Source organism: Salvelinus alpinus, chromosome 16, assembly GCF_045679555.1.
Source record: "Salvelinus alpinus chromosome 16, SLU_Salpinus.1, whole genome shotgun sequence".
NCBI lineage: Eukaryota > Metazoa > Chordata > Actinopteri > Salmoniformes > Salmonidae > Salvelinus > Salvelinus alpinus.
The window spans coordinates 9,533,335-9,555,279 of NC_092101.1; the positions used below are offsets into that span (position 1 = coordinate 9,533,335).

Consider the following 21,945-nt stretch of genomic DNA (forward strand, 5'->3'; position numbering starts at 1 on the left):
CAAGCAGGTCTGAACCAATCATAGACATCGATGTTTCACAAGTTTAGACAGCACAGTATCTAGTGAGTACAGTACAGTACAGAAGGGTAAAGAAAAGTAGAGCGTATTCAGTACAGTAAAGTAGACTTTAGTTCAGTACTGTAGAGTATGGTTCAGTGCAGTAGAGTAGAGTAAAGTACAGCACAGTAGGGTAGAGCAGGGTTTCCAAACTGTTTCACTTGGGGCCCCCCTTCCAGCATTGGGGAAGATCCCGTGTTCACATTTTGTCATGTGGTGCAAAGAAAGTTTAGCAGTTTTTACGCTAATATTCTTGCAATTCTTTACATTTTGTCATGTCAGAGACCTGGCCGGGTGGTGCCAGAATAACAACCTATCCCTCAACGTAACCAAGACTAAGGAGATGATTGTGGACTACAGGAAAAGGTGGACCGAGCACGCCCCCATTCTCATCGACGGGGCTGTAGTGGAGCAGGTTGAGAGCTTCAAGTTCCTTGGTGTTCACATCAACAACAAACTAGAATGTTCCAAACACACCGAGACAGTCGTGAAGATGGCACGACAAAGCCTATTCCCCCTCAGGAAACTAAAAAGATTTGGCATGGGTCCTGAGATCCTCAAAAGGTTCTACAGCTGCAACATCGAGAGCATCCCGATTGGTTGCATCACTGCCTGGTACGGCAATTGCTCGGCCTCTGACCGCAAGGCACTACAGAGGGTAGTGCGTACGGCCCAGTACATCACTGGGGCAAAGCTGCCTGCCATCCAGGACCTCTACACCAGGCGGTGTCAGAGGAAGGCCCTAAAAAGGTTCAAAGACCCCAGCCACCCCAGTCACAGACTGCTCTCTCTACTACCGCATGGCAAGCGGTACCGGAGTGCCAAGTCTAGGACAAAAAGGCTTCTCAGCAGTTTTTACCCCCAAGTCATAAGACCCCTGAACAGGTAATGAAATGCCTACCCGGACTATTTGCATTGTGTGCCCCCCAACCCCTCTTTTTACGCTGCTGCTACTCTCTGTTTATCATATATGCATAGTCACTTTAACTATACATTCATGTACATACTACCTCAATCAGCCTGACTAACCGGTGTCTGTATGTAGCCTCGCTACTTTTATAGCCTTGCTACTGTATATAGCCTGTCTTTTTACTGTTGTTTTATTTCTTTACCTACCTATTGTTCATCTAATACCTTTCTTGCACTATTGGTTAGAGCCTGTAAGTAAGCATTTCACTGTAAGATCTACACCTGTTGTATTCGGCGCACGTGACAAATAAACTTTGATTTGATTTGATTTGATGTCTAATGTGTATACGTGTAACATTTGAGCGACTCAAAAACTAAATATATATGGGGGGGGGGGGGAAACGAAATAAAAAAACATTAGCTAACATTGGAAAGTTGATCTGGATATTTCTGACAAGTTATAAATAGCTCTTTAAGGTATGGAATGACTGACATGACAAGAGGAAAACTACCCAATTTAGAAATTGCACCTTGCGCATTCTACTATTACAACTTTAAAGACAGTTTAAAGCCGGACTGAATTCCTTTAAAAATATATTAATAATTTTTCGGGGGGGACCCCCTGCGCCACCCCTGCTGACTGTATTGTATACTTAATTAAACTCTACTGTACAGTACTCTACTATACTGAATTAAACTGCACTTTACTCTAATATACTGTACTCTACTTTGCTCTACTGTACTGTACTCTACTGAATAAACTGTGCTGTACTGTGCTGTCCAAACTTGTGAAACATAGACGACTTTTCATTGTCATTTAGCTTACTGGGTACATTGTTACAATGGGGATGATTGTCAGATTGTGACAAGCAACCCTGACATCAATGCTAATTAAGATGCTAGTTACCACATGGCTTGACCTAGGAACTCACAAATAAGCTTGAAATGTAGCTCTCCCTTTCCACCTTTCAATAAAAGTAATTGTTTATGGATACTCCTATCGTACAACTATTTATGAAAGAAATAACAAGCATATGAATATATACTTTTCCCATGAGAAATACAAATATTGCTCTCACCTCAATGTTTTGTGATCCTGACCTTAATTGGCCACATGGATGACCTCTGCTATAGAGGACACATTATTATCTTGGAAATTATTACACAGGCCCCCAACAGCTGGGATGTGTGGGTGCGGTCCCATCTCACTACACTATGGAGCAATAGGGATCCATTGTTCAGTGCAACCTACACTGTGCTCTCCCTGCACTTGGAGTACAGTCTAGTCCTCCCTAAAACAACACCATTAAAGGTAATGATACACTACGTCTACTAGAATGTGCAGTGGGAGAGTTTGAGGCCAAATGAGAGGGATATCAGGACCAAAAAAAGACAACATTGCAGGGAGTATAGAAAAGTGTCTTACAAATACATATTACAGAATCGTCATGGAATGAATCAAACAGTAATGTCTGAGCATACAGAGAGCAGTATAGAAAACATTGTCAAAGTGTACACAGTTGAATCAGAGGGACCCTACATAAATACAACAATAGTCCAAGTGGAAGGTCTTCTCGCTCAGCTCCCATCCGCTGGTATGCTCACGGAAAGCCCTTTCAATAAACCAAACACTAGCCTGGAGGTCTTTAATGCAGCAAGAATGTCAAACAACAGTGGGGGACAACTTAAGGTAAGTGCTTTGTTGAGGGTGGCAAACACACAAACGTTTTTTTTTTTGGCGTGTACACGTCAACGGTTACCAGTTCATGCACTTCCACACCGTTTGAAACTTTGCACCAACATGATTCAGATTTATTCAAGTGGTGTAAATGACGACCTGTGACCTACTTAAATTGAACCTATGACAAACAAAAGTTTGTCAACACTAGCTTAAGGGAACTAGCTTACGTATGCACTATTCTGAAAGGTGCTGAATAGCAAGCCATTCCCGTTAATCTGTTTCAGCATCTGTACTCTATCATGAGGAAGATACAGTGTCTTGTTCTTTTCCTTTTGACAGTGATAACCCACTGGGCAAAAACTGGTTGAATCAACGTTGTTAACACGGCGTTTCAACAACAAAAAAATCCACGTGATGACATTGAATCAACACGGAAAACCGATTGGATTTCAAAAAAGTCTTTGGCGTAAGGGGATTGTCTTTTTTTCAACCAACTTTTGACCTAAATCCAATGACATGGTGACATTTGTTTATTTCAGGTTGAATTCAAGTTAGTTGACAACTCAACCAAATGTAAATCAAAACTAGACGTTGAACTGACATCTGTGCCCAGTGGGAACGAACTTGAATTCCTGCAGCCAGCCATTTTCAGACCAACAGAGCTTTCTATAAAAGGTATGGACTGTAATCATCTGAACTGCAAACAAACCTGTATGCAAAGGTAACTGGCATTAGGTTATCTGCACTGTACATCTCTTGAACCCTGGTAAAGGTGAGGAGTACCAGTAACTGTAGCCACAAGGCATAGCAAATGCACACAGCGAAGAGGCAATGGAATGCCCCGTTTGCGAGATCCAATCTAGTGGCCAATGGCATCTGCACATTTTGTTCACCTGGATACCTTCAAGGACACAGATTAAAACGGCACGTCAGGGGATATCAGGTTAAACTCCTATTGTCTCGATTCCGTGTGTGATCATGACAGCATTCCTGAGCAATGTGAGTGGAAATCTGACAAGTAGGCCTCTAAATGTTAATCCACATGTCACATTATGGATACACCACCTGGAAATGTCAAGGAAATTTAGTAAATTCGTAAATTCAGCATTTACGCAACCACATTTTATTATGAGTTTCAGGCAGACAAGCAGAGCGTCATGGACACCTACAGGTGAAATAGGGCAAAGTTCACAGTATGCAGGTCTACAGTGCATCGGCAGGCCTCGGAGCTTCCTGGCTGTTGAATGAATGCGCGCGGTGTGATTGTCGTTTCCATTCCGATTCATATCAGAGACCAAACATTTCAGGAAGCTCTTACACGAATAGCTATGGAGAACGAGGCGAGTCGGCATGAGCAACATATCTGTGGTGCCGGCACACATCGCAGTGCCTCTAACTCATCTACCGTCTGTCTTGTTCTGAGGAGAAACACTTTCATATTAAGTAATCACGTGAACATTCTGACAACTGTTGGAAATCTATTGTAATAATCTATTGTTCCTTAAATCTCTAGACAGACTTGTGAGTTGTTAAAAATCTCACTGAATAATTGGATCTAACTGAATGGAATTTACTGCCAGAGATCTGAGTACGGTGCACAGAGGAGCAGTTTGTATTGAGAGGCTTTCTAATAAGGATGTAACATTCTTCGCTACGCATCGGTCCCCGATTCAAATGTTTACGGTACAAGTGAATCGCCGGGTTCACTCAATTCTTTTTCTCAAATTACATTCTTTCTACCTTCTGAAAATACCTCTCGTCTTCTGTGACAACTGATGAATCCTCTCTGTCAGTGTCGAACTGAGTGTAACTGACAGTCATTCATCTACGAGTCATTTTTCATGCCGAACAACCCAAGGCAATATCAGTAGCCTAGTCAAATTGCGCACTGGGCACACACTGATAGAATCCATGTTGTTTCAACGTAATTTGTCAAAATATTGTGATGTGGAATCTAGGTGGAAAATACAATGTTTTTAAAAAAAAGTAATCAACGTAAACTGCTGTTTTGAGGGTGGAATTTCAACCGCATGATTATTTCAACTGGAGAGTTGATCTATCTACAGCTATTCATTTGGTCTCCCATCCAGGGTTTAAACTGAACCCAGTTTTGAGATGACCAATATGCTATCATGAGAATGATTGAGAGAGCTCTTAATAACTAAATAGATTCACTGTTGGTAGTAGAGTCACTCCAAAAGGTAGGTTTAACAGAGAAAATGAAATGTAACCATACTTTGGTTATCAATGATGAAATGTAACCATACTTTGGTCATCAATGATACTATTTGGGATTATACAGCTTTTGTTTCAATTCAACCCAGGATTCAACTGAAAATAGACAATACATATAGGCCTAGGGTTTCAAGCTTTGGATGATTTCAAATGTAATCTTCAAGTTAATCATTAATATGTTTGATTCATGTCTCCATCTCATCTACAAATCAAAGTTCAAAAATACGACTAAAATCAAACCAAACATGCATTTTACTTAAAGTTTGAGTCCTATTCTTGAACTTTGATTCTTGGTTGACATATCAATTATTAATTTGTAGACAAACTGGAATTAAAGCCAGACTAAGTCAGTGGCACAAAACATACGTCCTTCTCAAATGTTGATATTTGGTTGCGCTGACAACCAACCACAATTCAATATCACTTTTGCAATACAATAAATAGCCTATTAACTTAACAAATTATATGGTGGATTCACGTCTCCAACTAAACCAAAAATAAAAGTTCAAGAGTAGGATTAAGTCAGTGGCTCAGATTAAACTATCCAAGCATTAGATATCCTTTAAATGTTGATATTTGGTTGCATTGTCAACCAAACACAATTACTTTTGTGATACAGTGAATAGCTTTAAAAAAAAAGGGTATCTTACAAAGTAATGTCATAGAACTTAAAATGAGTAACACATCCATGGCCACATTTTGAGGTTAGCCTACAGTAACTATGAACGTCTTCCTATGTAATCATAGAAAGCGTGCATGTTCAAGATAGCATGCAAAGGTCGCAGGTCGGTGGAGATCTTCACAATTGCTTTAATATTGATCACTTGCACTATGCTGCCATCCAGGTCAATTGTTTCTGCTATTTGATGAAGTACAGTGATATCACATTAAGTTGTTGTATAAATACAAAATATCTGACATTGTATTCCCATTTAAACTTTGTTGTGTTTTTAAATGGTTGAAAGAGTGGCGATAACACATTTAGATGAACACTAAACCAATAATCAGACATTGTTTTTACAATGGAATTTGTCTGTGCTTTTAGATGGTTGAAAACATAGCGATAACACACCAGGAATTCAATTTGACTGGGTGAATAAAGGTTGAAATCTCATTGATCAACGTCCCAACCAAATATTACCCAGATTTCCACGTTGAAATGATGTGGTGTTCCCAGTAGACGACTTCGGGCACTGACAAATGCGAGGCAGGCGGCCTGTTCCTGATCTTGCACAACCGCGTGACACCTTCAGCATTCAAATGCTAAAATGGCTTGGGCGATATTAGGCTTTACTAGTTGAGTGACAACCTATGTAATTTGCTAGGTTATTGTTATCTGTGTGCTGTTGAAAATGGTGTTTTACTGGAATGAAAGTGAGCTACCAGAGACACAACTCTCATATGTCTATACAGTGCATTCAGAAGGCATTAACCACAACCCTTTACTTTTCCCACATTTTGTTGTGTTACAAAGTGGGATTGAAATGTATTCAATTGTCAGCGATCTACACAAAAAACTCTGTAATGTCATAGTGGAAGAAAATGCCTAACACTTGTAAAAAAAGAAAGGAAAAAAATGAATATATCTTGATTAGATAAGTATTCAACCACCGGAGTCAATACATGTTAGAATCACCTTTTGCATTGATTACAGCTGTGAGTCTTTCTGGGTAAATTGGTTGTTGATCATTGCTAGACAGTCAATTGTCACGATCGTCGTAAGGATTGGAAGGTGCAGCGTGGTAGGCGTACATTTAATTTAATTTAAATGAACACCGAACAAAATACTGAACGAACCGTGACGCTACTGGTGTGCACACAGGCAACTAACTGTAGACAAGATCCCACAACACACAATGAGGAAATTGGCTGCCTAAATATGATCACCAATCAGAGACAACGATAAACAGCTGTCTCTGATTGGAAACCATACCAGGCCAACATAAACCATTAATCCCCTAGATGACCCATCCTAGTCACTATCACGCCCCAACCAACAGAGAATAAACAGCTCTCTATGGTCAGGGCGTGACATCAATTTAAAGTCTTGCCATAGATTTTTGATGCAAAATGCATCATACGGGATGATTTCTGTACATTTCTACTCCTGAACTTATTTAGGCTTGCCTTAACAAATGTGTTGAACACCTGTTGACTATAGATATTTCAGCTTTTAATTTTGAATTGATTTGTAAAAATGTCTAAAAACATTATTCCGCTTTGACATTATGGGGTATTGTGGGTAGGCCAGTGACAAAAATCACATAATCCGTTTTAAATTAATGCTGTAACACAACTAAATGCGGGAAAATGCAGGTGTTTGAATGCTTTCTGAAGGCACTGTACCTGCTGAATGAATTTGATTTAGATTGTTCAGATTCACCATCAGCAATACTTTTGGTTTTGCTTTAAACAATCAGTGCATATGGTCCTTTTTAGATACACAGGGTGAAGTTTATAATTTCATAACAAGGACAGCAATCACTTTTGCGAGAAGCACTGCATGGCCAAAGCAAGAGGAGAAGAGAAAATCACTCTTTGATTTTGAGATTGGGGTGAAATCCAAAGTTGTGCTTATACATTCACTGGCTATGTCATAGCTAATTTATAAATTATAAATATTGATACATTACTAGCTCAAACACTTAATCTGCAAAAATTACAAGTTCATTCGTGGGTGATGGTTAGGCTTGGGGGATATATACCGTTTATACCGTATAGCGAGGTATTTCGAAGTACAGACGGCAGGATTAACTATAAATAAAGTATAACTATAAGAAAACGAAGATGTGGATATATTATATCCAGCTCAGGACTCCAGCTATGCATTTGGTTTGCTAATACACACACACACACACACACACACAGAGAGAAGTCAGCTCAGACAGATCCAGCTCATGAGCTCCATCAGCAGCAGATTTTAATTTAGAATGGAAAATGAATGAGTTTATGCACATCGAATCGTATCTCAGCAGTTTAGCCGAGATAACTGGGACACTGATGGCATTTGTTTGATTCATTATAAAACCATTTTGTGGGATAACAGTACTCCTTCAGTTATAATCTGACAGCGTCATCACTTCAATCTGGCCATCTCTACCGAATGCCTCAAGACGTACCAATCACATGAGCTCACTACAAAACCCCTGAGCTTTGAAACACCACTTAAGACTCCCCACTGACAATGTAACAAAGCTCTCTGAATGTTGCTGTAAAGACTTCCAGGAGAATTTCCTCAATGTGTTGGGACTGCTAAGTCAGCAATAGTTGTTTTGTTGTGACTGCTAGGTCAGCAATAGTCATTGTAATGGCGCTTGTAATGACGTTTAGGCTACTGATGTTTTCATCTTGCTGACCGTGCGTCTTAGTGGTGGGGGTATTCATTTTTATTTTGTTTAAAAAGAATCTTATACCGGGTTCCAACACCAATGCTTTCTGTTTCATAGCTGTAACAAAGGCACTCCACGAATACAATTTATTGAATACTTGTTTGTTTTTTAATTTTTCATATATCCACATAAGAGGTGGAGTGAAAACAACATGCCCCCCCCCCCCCCCCTATGGTAATCAAATGACCATCCAACAGATTCGATCACCTTAACCCAGAGGGTCACAAAGTCCATGTGCTACACTACCTCAATTCCATGAAGGAAACACCACATAGGCCTAGCTAACCAGCTAACCTTACTGTAAACAAATAGACAAATGTAGCCAATTGATTTACCCATTTTTTTGGTATTTAGAGACTGCCTGCTCCAGAATGGATGGAGGAGATACTTCCACCAAGCTATCAACCTCGACCTATCATGTGATGATGAGCCATCTCGAAACCTTGGCCAGACGCTATTCTCAGTGACTTCACTATTGACATTGAAAACCCAGAGGAGAGGCAGAGGAGAGGGGGGAAAAACATCCACGGGGAGAGGGAGTCAAGGAGGAGCCCATTAGAACAAACACACAGTGCAGCATCTGTTTAACAGGAGTGTCTGCAGGGCTGCTAAACCTACTGTACACACACACCGGGTGTTCTACCTCTGCACACACACACACACAACGTCCAAACAATGTCTGTGTGTTTATCCCAGCCTGTTAAGACACAGAACAGAGCTATTCCCTGAGGTGATACAAGACCTAAAACCAACTTAGGGACACAAACCCGACCGGTAAAAACCATTGGCTCAACAAGTGGGCCAAAATTTGACAAAGGGAGAGAGGGGTTAGGGTTAGTTTCCTGGGTACTCCATCTTGTGCTAAGTGGGTGGACTTACCTCGTCGTTGCTGTGGTAAACTTCCTGTTCTCCTCAGAGCGGGCTAATGGATGCCAGTGTGGACGCCAAGTCCTGTTCACCGCAGAGGACAGCTTGCTAGCTCTCCCTGTCCTGATGGAGAGAAGGGCCAGGACAGCAGTCGAGGGAGAGATATGGAGAGAGAGGGAGGGACAAAGAGAAAGAGAGGAGGGAGAGGGAGTGAGTTAGAGAGAGAGCAAACTGACAAAGTGTGACTGGTACTGCTGCCCTCCAAGTCCCCACCCTCCCTGACTCATAAACACAGTGGATGAATAACTAGTTCAGAAAAAGAGAGCAAGGCATAAAGAGAGGGAGCGCTAGGGAGGGAGGGAGGGAGGGAGGGAGGGAGGGAGCAGTGTATATGTGTCAGTGAGATTGCAAGCCAGGCAAGTAAGAAAGTAAAAGCAAGAGGGAGCTGGCCTTCTATTTCAACCTGAGGTGTGAAAAATAGAAAAAAAGGTGCCCTGGTCTGGCTGGAGTTGCCCCATCCCCCTCCTCTCTCCCCCCATTCCTCTCACAGAGGTAAACACAGCAGAATATGGTATCCTCCTGCGGCTGGTTTCTCTCCCAGGGGGCGGGCTGATAATATAATTCTCAGGCACAGCAGCAGAGAAATCACTGGCGACTCTGTTATCATGAAGGGGGCCATTGTTGCGCCGCTAGCGTCTCTGTCCCCCAGCCAACACAAAGAAAGCGAAGCTAACATCCATTTCACCCTCCATCTGGACTGGAAGTCGAAGTCTTTACTCAAATAAACATGTACAACCCCACAATGACACCTACAAAACAGTCATGAGATTTCTAAATGTAATTGAATTTTTTATTTCTCATCAAACAACATGGAGCACTTCCCCTAGTCTAGAGACTGTGACATTCAGAACCAGTTGGTGGATGCAATAAAGCATGTAATTTTCCTGTTTACTCAAGGCTGGTTGTTGAATCTAATAACATAGACGCAGCCATTACGGTTCCTACTACATGACGACAGTGACCCACTGACTAATACTACAGTATGTTGTAAGTGCTGCTTGCTCTAACTCGTGTGAAATCACTTAGTCTGATCTCCCCACCTCGCCCCAGATTTAAAAAGGAGGAACAGATGTTCAGATAATCTTTAACGCTGCATAGTTATGACATAGCTATGACGCTCACTCACTTTACCTCTAGAAGAAGCATGTGCGACACAGACACGAACACACACATGTCTTGGTATACCAGTCCTGGGCCACACAGAACAGTCAGGTCGGAGTCGGACACACTACACCCTTTCGTTTTAAATTGACCCTTTCCTGCCTTTATTCACCCAGTCAAATTGAATTCCGGATGTGTTATCACTATGTTTTCAACCATCTAAAAGCACAGTCAAATTCCATTGTAAAAACATGGTTGGGAAGTTCTGAATATTTTTCATCATTTCATAATTAATAAAGATTATTCAAAAATATATCTATTTCAGATTTTGGTGATGTACATAACGTGTAATATTAGGATGCAAACTAAAAATTGAATTCATTTCAACTCTATATCTGACGTGGTACAGCCATGTGCATCAGGTCTATACTTTTGTTTCAAAGTAGATTTGTTTCAGACTACCAAGAATGTGTGACCTTGATTTAACCCACTGCAGTATAAGGTTATTAAGTAGCCTACTAATTTCGCCCTACTTTCAGCAAGCTCTTAGATTCTTTGTGATCTACAACAGTTGGCAAACTAGCCATCACTAATTAAGAGTGAATCTACTCTAACGAGGTACTTAGCCATGACTAAGACCTTCAAGTGAGCATCACAAATGGCACCCCATACATATTCCCATCAACTGTTAATAGTTATGCAGATGCACTTTAAATGGCCTCTTAGTTTCTCTGTAAGCCAAGGCCGTGTTACCGTATTGCTCGGTCCCACAGGACGGAGTAGAGATGAGGGAGGCAGAGGGTTAGAGGGATCTCTCTCCCTCCTCCCTCCCCTGCTCTTATCCAGAGGAAACAAGGTTAAGTGCCTTGCTCATCAGCAGATTTTTTCATCTAGTCGCTCAGGGACTTGAACCAGCAACCTTTCGGTTACTGGCCCAACGCTCTTAACCTCCAGGCTACCTGCTGCCCTCAGATTTTTTTTTTTACCCCAATGCTATATGACTGTCAGCATAAACTGCGACACTAACCCATCTCGGCATGTAGCCTAGTGTTGGGCCAGAAACCGAAAGGTCACTAGTTTGAATCTCTGAGCTGACAAGGTGAAAAATCTGTTGATGTACCATTGAGCAAGGCACTTAAGCCTAATTGCTACCTAACTGTTGATAATGGCAGACCCTGGCCATGACCCCACTCTCTGAGGGTCTCTTAGAGAGAGTAGCATATGCAAAAAAAACATATTTCCAAGACACGCTTGTACATGTGTGAAATAGCACCAATATAAGCACCCAACAAGTTATTCATCTGTGGCCTGCTGACCTGGTGTGTGAGAGAGTGTGTTCTAATGCTTACAAAACAAGTAAGCATGTGTCTCTGAGACTTCTCTCTGTACCCTAGACTGTGCTGTACCAGGGCCTTCGCTACTCTCCCATTCCACTGAATGGAATGAGGGCCCAGAAGTTTTTTGGGGGTGAATTTCCCCTTTAAAAATGGTTTTCCAATCATATAAGAAAGAAATCTCAATGAGCATTACACACATATGCACACAACATTATGAACCAGGAGTAATCCAAGACTATAGCCTACTGTACATTCTGGCAACAAAAATCCTCCCAATCTTGGCAATATGGCTGGACTCTCAATGACTGACATGTTTATGCCACCGCCGCTAGTGTTTTTGTCTGGGAGTAAGCCTGGGGAAGGGGTGGCCGAGGTAAGCGGCACCGTAGTAGTACAGCCCCTACCTGCAGGAGCAGACCAGACAGAGCATGCACACTCTACGCTGGTCTCATTCTGTCGTCGTCCCCCCCCTCCGTGTTGCTCCCTCACTGAGTACTCAGGTTTCTGGAACTTTCCACAGAAACACAAGGTCACTGCACGTTCAGGGTGCAGGCTGAACGTATGTGAATGTGTTCCTATGCATATGAAACCTGGCTGTAAGACATTCACTACCCTCTAAAGGTGTGGGTGGGGAGGGTGGATCGTTTGAGTCAGAGGTGTCCACCCTTCAGAGGGATGTGAGGTGAAAGTGCTCCACCCTATACCGAAACACAAAAATCTATGAAACTTTTCTGAAATTAAGGTCATGCTACTGAAATTCTAATATAGCCATTCCAGAACATTGGTCAATGATCAGTCTTGAACTAGCTAAGATATGCCAGATATGTACCCAATTGTGTAGGTTGTGTTTTAAGTCCCATGCCGTGGCGGTCTTCTGCATGCCCGGCCACACAAGGTTTGAGACATCTATCTCCACTTCCCTTCTGATCAGTAGCAAGGGATCTCAGCACTTCTAATTGGATTGATGTTCTATTTATGTTCTATTTGTGGTACGTTTACTGTATTTGTGTATGAACTGTACTATGAGAGAGCTCCAACAAAAATGCCAATGAATGTATTACTTTTAACACCTGCAAATGGCAAATAAACTACTTGATCTTGAAAAAAGGAACTAGTTACTAGAGGTTTCCTCAATTCCTCGCATCCTCTCTCCTCAAGGTACCTCATCTTGGACTTTCTTCTCCAATGCATTTTGAGAAGGGGGAGAGAGAGAATGCAAGGTAAGTTGCTTTCAAAATGTCAGCCCAGTTGATAGACATTGTTCAGTCTGTTTTCAGTTAGCAGTGAGATCCTAAGCCAAAATGGCTCCCTGCAACACGGTCATTGAGATCAAACTAAGCAGGTAAAAGGTAATATCCTGAAGGTAGACTTGACCTATTAGTGTAGAGCAGGTCTGGCAGACAGCGTACTGTGTGATTATGTAAGACTATGTATATATTGAATGAAATGACACCATCCATGATGAATGTGAGGAATGCCTTGCCTCTGGTATGAAGATAACTTCCACAATCTGATGTGTCCAAATCAAAATAAATCATCCATTCATTCACTCATTCATCATTCATCTCATTCACTCATTCATTCATCACTCATCTAATGGGGCAGCAGGGTAGCCTAGTGGTTGGAGCGTTGGGCTAGTAACCGAACAGTTGCAAGTTCGAATTCCCGAGCTGACAAGGTACAAATCTGTCGTTCTGCCCCTGAATAAGGCAGTTAATCCACTGTTCCTAGGCCGTCATTGAAAATAAGAATTTGTTCTTATTAACTGACTTGCCTAGTAAAATAAAAATGTTTTAAAAAAATCAACGCTCATGGTGAACCTGGGATGGTGTATATGCTCGGGGAAACATACTGATGTTCGATTCAGGTGCAGTTCTCTCGGTCGTCTGAGGTGATTAAAAGGGAAAGTTTGTCTGCAAAAGTCTTATGAAAGAAATGATTGTGTAGTGCCTTCTAACTACTCACTGTGCTTAGACAAATTAAGCGTTTGCATTTCTGCCATCATGTGGCTCACGAGGCTCCTCTTCAGGACACAAGCAAATGTCTGCCTAACCTAATGGGAAAGTAGAGCACATAGCCAACTCTTACGAGTAACAAGTTAAGCCATTGTCCTCTCTGTATTCCTGGATGACTGGGGGGGAAATGAAACCAGGAGAAAGCCAGCCCATTGCTTAGTGGCCAGTCAAACAATGAGCAAGGGGCATAAAATGATGACCCAAAGCATTTTATTCAGTCCAGTCTGGGTCGTCCTTCCCTTGAGAAGCTGTAGAGGACCGGTTTCCCGGACATACTGTACATTAACCCCAGTCCTGAACTAATATGCATGCTCAATGGAAAATCTCAGTTGAAATAGATTTCATTTCAAGCTTAATCTGTGACCGGGAAACTGTCTGAAAATGTTCTGACAGTTTCCCATTAGATTAAGAAGACATTTGCTTGTGTCCTATTAGCCTGGAGACAAGGCTATCTTTAGGAAGCAGCCATTGACACTTGACACTGATTAGGGGATAGCAACAATCAAACTAACTGTGTAAACCAGGGGTGGGAAACATATTGTCACACCCTGATCTGTTTCACTTGTCTTTGTGCTTCTCTCCACCCCCCACCAGGTGTCTCCCATCTCCCCTCATTATCCCCTGTGTATTTATACCTGTGTTGTCTGTTGCCAGTTCGTTTTGTTCGTCAAGCCTACCAGCATCTTTCCCCTTGCTCCTGCCTTTTCTATAGTTCCTGTTTTCGACCATTCTGCCTGCCTGCCATCCTGTACCTTTCCCCACCACACTGGATTATTGACCTCTCCATTGACCAGCCCCTCTCCATTCCCATGGACGTTACAGTGCTGGATGGGTGCTCTATAGGCCGGGGTCACTCACAATACCACTCCCATCAACCTACGAGTGTCAGGGAACCACAGCGAGGCAATCCAATTTATCCTGATGAAGTCTCCTCGGGTTCCCGTGGTATTGGGATTCTCTTGGCTCCAGCAACACAACCCCGTTTTTTTTTTTTTGAACCTTTATTTTCTTTAACTAGACAAGTCAGCTAAGAACAAATTATTATTTACAATGACGGCCTACTCCGGCCAAACCCCAACGATGCTGGGCCAGTTTTGCGCAGCCCTATGGGACTCCCAATCACGGCCGGATGTGATATAACCTGGATTCGAACCAGGTACTATAGTGACGCCTCTTGCACTGAGATGCAGTGCCTTAGACCGCTACGTCACTCAGACTGGAATGCTGGTGCCTTTAATGGGCTGGAGCCCGTTCTGCCATGCCCACTGTCTGAAGTCAGCGCAGCCTGCCCCGGGCTTTCTTCCTGTGGACTCGGAAGTTGACCCGGACCTCTCCGCCATTCCCGCAGAGTACCAGGATCTCCGGAAGGTGTTCAGTAAGGCCCGGGCCACTTCGCTTCCACTGCACCGACCCTATGACTGCGGGATTGACCTTCTCCCAGGCACCACTCCACCCCGGGGACAACTGTACTCTCTGTCGGGGTACGGATACCAGGGCTATGGCGTCTCTCCCGAGTTGATACGTTTGACATGTCGTGTGTGTCTCTTAGAACAGGGCACCCCTCAAGGGGGTAATATCTGGCGTGTCTGAAGCATGGAGTACCATGTACCGGGCTGCAACACGATGTCAATTAACAGGATAATGGCGGACGGAAGACAGGGTGGTGCGGCAGGTGCCGCTTCTCATACGAATGCTGTTATTTTATCTAAAACATCAGGTGTACGCCGACCCCAGCTAAGTAACTCATGCAAAGAGTTAAAGCGCAATTATGTGTTTTATCTCCAGTACTTTGCCATGATTGTCAGTTATGTAGCTGCTCTACTGATAATCTCAGTGCGTCCTTGCTGTGATGACACAATCAGTCTACTACCGGAGAATACCAACACCAAACACATTGGTTCACCGTTCTACGGGAGCGGACAGTACACAGCATACCATAATGTTCTGAATAATGGCCAAGTCTACCTCGCTCCCTATTCCACTGAACCGCTTAGGCGTAACAAACACAAGTCCAACATTTATCAGAAACTTTTAAACTACCTGTTCACTACCCTCCTACTCTCCGGGGATGTGCAACTCAATCCTGGGCCTAACATCACCGAGCCAGCGATACTCGGAGTGGAAAGCAGTGGATGGCCTCGTCCACTGATCGTCGCCGCTGTGGAAGTGGGTGAGTGCTATGGTCCCATGGTTTCTCTCGACTCACCCGGCTCCAGGATAGATTTTGACTCTTCAAACATACCCAAGTCACTATATGCAATCCCTGACTCTGCTTCTGGTACGCAAGCTGTTTTAATTAGTTCCCCGCATCCAGTGCAGGCGGGAGGGATTGTTAATTGCGCTACCGAACTGCCCCTAATCAAAACGAAACAAAACGGCCTAAACCCAGCCGTCAGAAAACACAGAAAATTTAACTTTTTTCAATGTGTCAATCACTCTCGAGTCATCTGGGACCCACGAGCTAAGCCCAAGGGACTAATAGGGGGGCACTTGAACATTCGTAGTGTCATTCCAAAAAGTGATCAAATTCAACATCTACTCACAGACTCCAACCTTGACTTCCTCTGCCTCTCAGAGACATGGCTCCATAAAAATTATCCATATGCTGCTTTGATTGTGCCTGGCTACAATGTTTTCAGGAGAGACAGGATTGAAGGAAGAGGAGGGGGTGTGATGATTTACATTAAAGAACATATCCCATGTAAACAAATTGATTGGTCATGTGATAATGAACTAGAATGTATTGGCCTGGACGTTACACTGTCTCCCCAAATGTCTTTTACCCTCATTGGAATGTATAGGCCACCTTCCACCAAAAGTGTGTTTTTTGATCAGTTTAATAACATGCTTAGGGAATGTCTTGTAGGAAAACCCTCAAACGGATCACTAATACCTTTGACTTTACATAGCTAGTTAAAGGGCCAACCAGGGTCACTTGTTGCTCTAAAACACAGATTGATTTGGTGTTCAGTAATAAACCAGAGAGAGTGACTAAATCATTCAATATGGTTACTGGGCTATCTGATCATAATCTGACACTTAGCTGTCTAAGAGCAGGTTTAACCTCTACTGTTAGAAAGCCGGATCAACTAAGAATACCTAAGAGTGAATTAAACTATTTTGAAAATGCAACTAAGGGAATTAACTGGAATGATCTCTTGTCCTATACAGACGTGGAAGCTGATAGTCAGGTTTTTCTATCCACAATCCAGACTACAATAAATGGTTTCCTAAAGAAAATCAAATCCAAACCTGGCCAAAAGAGCACTCTTCCTTGGCTAAATGGAGAAATCTGGAAATTGATGAAAGAACGAGATTATGCTCTAAAAATAGCCCTAAGATCCAAATTAGAGCATGACAGACGTAGGTTTACCATGTTGAGGAATAAGGTGATGAAAGAAATCAGACAGGCCAAGGCAAACTTTTTTATTAACATAATTGGTGAAGCAAAGGGAAATTCTAAATTGATCTGGGAGAATCTAAAAAAGTTAACAGGGAAAGACCATAGTATCACTGCAAAAAGACTAGAAATCATGGTGAATAACAATCTAACGCAGGATGCAGTCGAAATAACAATAGCCTTCAATTCCTACTTTATTGACTCTGTCAGGGTACTGACAGAGAACCCCTCCACTGGTTTCTTGGGCTCAGTCCTAGTAAATGACACTCAACCTGTCTTCATCATAAGGGAGTCAAAGGTGAACAAGGTGATTAGCTCACAAAAGAACTCTAAAGCCAAAGATGTGTTTGGGCTGGACTTTATCCTTCTTAAAAACTACAAAGAGTCACTCATTGGCTCCATTACATTTACATTTTACATTTAAGTCATTTAGCAGACGCTCTTATCCAGAGCGACTTACAAATTGGTGCATTCACCTTATGACATCCAGTGGAACAACCACTTTACAATAGTGCATCTAAATCTTTTAAGGGGGGGGGGGGGGTCAGAAGGATTACTTTATCCTATCCTAGGTATTCCTTGAAGAGGTGGGGTTTCAGGTGTCTCCGGAAGGTGGTGATTGACTCCGCTGTCCTGGCGTCGTGAGGGAGTTTGTTCCACCATTGGGGTGCCAGAGCAGCGAACAGTTTTGACTGGGCTGAGCGGGAACTGTACTTCCTCAGTGGTAGGGAGGCGAGCAGGCCAGAGGTGGATGAACGCAGTGCCCTTGTTTGGGTGTAGGGCCTGATCAGAGCCTGAAGGTACTGAGGTGCCGTTCCCCTCACAGCTCCGTAGGCAAGCACCATGGTCTTGTAGCGGATGCGAGCTTCAACTGGAAGCCAGTGGAGAGAGCGGAGGAGCGGGGTGACGTGAGAGAACTTGGGAAGGTTGAACACCAGACGGGCTGCGGCGTTCTGGATGAGTTGTAGGGGTTTAATGGCACAGGCAGGGAGCCCAGCCAACAGCGAGTTGCAGTAATCCAGACGGGAGATGACAAGTGCCTGGATTAGGACCTGCGCCGCTTCCTGTGTGAGGCAGGGTCGTACTCTGCGGATGTTGTAGAGCATGAACCTACAGGAACGGGCCACCGCCTTGATGTTAGTTGAGAACGACAGCGTGTTGTCCAGGATCACGCCAAGGTTCTTAGCGCTCTGGGAGGAGGACACAATGGAGTTGTCAACCGTGATGGCGAGATCATGGAACGGGCAGTCCTTCCCCGGGAGGAAGAGCAGCTCCGTCTTGCCGAGGTTCAGCTTGAGGTGGTGGTCCGTCATCCACACTGATATGTCTGCCAGACATGCAGAGATGCGATTCGCCACCTGGTCATCAGAAGGGGGAAAGGAGAAGATTAATTGTTACAAAGGTCACCAACACATCTATTGGTCTCGGGGTGTTTCCAAGGGCATGGAAGTCGGCCATAATAATGTCCATCTTTAAATCGGGCGACCCTGCTGACGTGAGTAACTACAAGCCCATTAGTATACTACCTGTGGTGTCAAAGGTTGTTGAAAAGTGTGTAGAAGAACAACTGATTGCCCACCTCAACAACAGCCCCTTCACATTACACTCCATGCAGTTTGGCTTCAGAGCGAAACACTCCACAGAAACGGCCAACTGCTTTCTTCTGGAAAATGTGAAGTCCAAGATGGACAAAGGGGGTGTTGTTGGGGCTGTGTTTCTGTTTTTTTTTCTTTTTTTTTTAAATTTTATCCCCTTTTCTCCCCAATTTTCGTGGTATCCAATCGCTAGTAATTACTATCTTGTCTCATCGCTACAACTCCCGTACGGGCTCGGGAGAGACGAAGGTCGAAAGTCATGCGTCCTCCGAAGCACAACCCAACCAAGCCGCACTGCTTCTTAACACAGCGCGCCTCCAACCCGGAAGCCAGCCGCACCAATGTGTCGGAGGAAACACCGTGCACCCGCCCCCCTCAGTTAGCGCGCACTGCGCCCGGCCCGCCACAGGAGTCGCTGGAGCGCGATGAGACAAGGATATCCCTACCGGCCAAACCCTCCCTAACCCGGACGACGCTAAGCCAATTGTGCGTCGCCCCACGGACCTCCCGGTCGCGGCCGGCTGCGACAGAGCCTGGGCGCGAACCCAGACTCTGGTGGCGCAGCATAGCACTGCGATGCAGTGCTCTAGACCACTGCGCCACCCGGGAGGCCCCGGGGCTGTGTTTCTGGACCTAAGGAAGGCTTTTGATACTGTTAACCATGAGATTCTCATCACAAAATTGTCCAAGTTCAACTTTTCCCCCGATGCCTTGGATGGATGAAATCATACCTTGAAGGCAGAACACAGTGTCAGAGTGAGCAATGAGCTGTCGCCCACTCTTAGCTATGATGTGGGCGTGCCCCAAGGGTCAATACTGGGGCCCCTCCTGTTCAGCCTGTACATTAATGATCTGCCTTCTGTCTGTACTGGGTCTGAAATTCAAATGTATGCAGATGATACAGTGATATATGTGCATGCAAAGAGCAAACAACAAGCTGCACAATAACTCACTACTGTAATGGTCCAGGTTACAAAGTGGCTCAGTGACTCGGGTTTGCATCTCAATGTGAAAAAACCTGTTTGCATGTTCTTCACAAAGAGGGCAACAGATGCTACTGAGCCAGATGTCAATGTGTCAGGGGAGAAGCTCCAGGTGGTATCTGATTTTAAGTACCTTGGCATCATACTTGATTCCAACCTCTCTTTTAAAAAGCATGTGAAAAAGGTCATTCAGATAACCAAATTCAACCTAGCTAATTTCCGATTTATACGAAATTGTTTGACTACAGAGGTAGCAAAACTGTACTTCAAATCTATGATACTCCCCCACTTAACATACTGCTTGACTAGTTGGGCCCAAGCTTGCTGTACAACATGTAAACCTATTCAGTCTGTCTACAAACAGGCTCTCAAAGTGCTTGATAGGAAGCCCAATAGCCATCATCACTGTTACATCCTCAGAAAGCATGAGCTCCTGAGTTGGGAAAATCTTGTGCAATACACCGACGCATGTCTTGTATTCAAGATCCTAAATGGCCTGGCTCCCCCTCCACTCAGTATTTTTGTTAAACAGAAAACCCAAACATATGTCAGCAGATCCACAAGGTCTGCCATGAGAGGTGACTGTATAGTTCCCTTAAGGAAAAGCACCTGTATTGCCGCTTTCCATGTTCTCTGTTGTCTGTAGCTTGTGAGGTGTGGAAACACATTGTTGCTTTTATGAATTTTGTCTTTCTGCTTTTTGTTCTATGTTGCTCTGTCTGTATGCTACGTCTTGCTTGTCCTATGTTGCTCTGTCTGTATGCTATGTCTTCCTTATCCTATGTTGCTCTGCGTGTGCTCACTGCTCAATGACTGTCTATATTGTAATTGTTTTTAATAACCTGCCCAGGGACTGCGGTTGAAAATTAGCCGGCTGGCTAAAACCGGCACTTTTACTGAAACGTTGATTAATGTGCACTGTCCCTGTAAAAATAAAATAAACACAAACTCAAACATTGAGGACTCCCTAGCTGCAGGGTTCATTCGTCCTTCTGCCTCCCCCGCTGGCACAGGGTTATTCTTTTTGGAGAAGAAGGACAAAACCATGTGCCGGAGCATCGACTACCGGGGCCTCAATGACATCACGGTGAAGAACCGCTACCCGCTACCACTCATCTCCTCGGTCTTCGAGCAGCTCCAGTGGGCCACAGAGTTCTCCAAGCTGTGGGTCGAATACGCCAGCAGCACCCTTGCTCTGCCACGGGTCTCTCTCCCTTTGAGTGTTCTCTGGGCTATCACCCCCCGCTCTTCCCTGAAGAATACCTTCAGCCCAGATGTTTGTCCGCAGCTGTCGTCGTACCTGGAAGAGAGCCCGGTCGGCCCTTACGACCACCTCCATGTATCGGCGACAAGCGGACCACCACCGGACTCCGTTTCCCCAGTATGTCTCACAGCCCTTTGTCTCCTGTTTCCAGGCCCACCCCTCTCCCCGTCTCGTTGACGGCCAACCGGTGTACTCGGTGAGACGTCTTGCTGAAGGTTCGACCTCTGGGAAGGGGATTCCAGTACCTGGTTGACTGAGAGGAGTATGGCCCGGAGGAGAGGTGCTCGGTCCCAGCTAGCGACATCCTTGTCCCAGGCCTCATCGCTGATTTCCAACACCGGCACCCTGGTCAACCAGGTATGCGCCCAGGTAGGATGCCACAGAGACAAAATTGAATCGCAATTCAACAGCTCAGACACAAGGGGTATGTGACAGGGTCTACAGTCTATCACGGATTACAAAAAGAAAAGCAGCCCCGTCGCGGATCAGGATGTCTTGCTCCCAGACAGGCTAAATACCTTTTTTGCCCGCTTTGAGGATAATACAGTGCCACTGACACGGCCCACTACCAAAACCTGCGGGCTCTCCTTCACTGCAGCCGAGGTGAGTAAAACATTTAAACGTGTTAACCCTCGCAAGGCTGCAGGCCCAGACGGCATTCCCAGCCGCGTCCTCAGAGCATGCGCAGACCAGCTGGCTGGTGTGTTTACGGACATATTCAATCAATCCTTAGCCCAGTCTGCTGTTCCCACATGCTTCAAGAGGGCCACCATTGTTCCTGTTCCCAAGAAAGCTAAGGTAACTGAGCTAAACGACTACCGCCCCGTAGCACTCACTTCCGTCATCATGAAGTGCTTTGAGAGACTAGTCAAGGACCATATCACCTCCACCCTACCGGACACCCTAGACCCACTCCAATTTGCTTACCGACCCAATAGGTCCACAGACGACGCAATCGCAACCACACTGCACACTGCCCTAACCCATCTGGACAAGAGGAATACCTATGTGAGAATGCTGTTCATCGACTACAGCTCAGCATTTAACACCAT

At 44.2% G+C, this 21,945-nt stretch overlaps 1 protein-coding gene across 1 annotated transcript in view; it reads right to left on the bottom strand.

Moving 5' to 3' along the window:
- The window catches only part of LOC139540757 (very long chain fatty acid elongase 1-like), a 33,801-nt gene that overhangs the window by 5,835 nt on the left and 6,021 nt on the right, over positions 1 to 21,945 (bottom strand). The window contains exon 2 of the mRNA XM_071344692.1: positions 9,151 to 9,261. The gene's annotated coding sequence lies outside the window, so the exon portion shown is untranslated. The remainder of the gene's footprint in view (positions 1 to 9,150; positions 9,262 to 21,945) is intronic.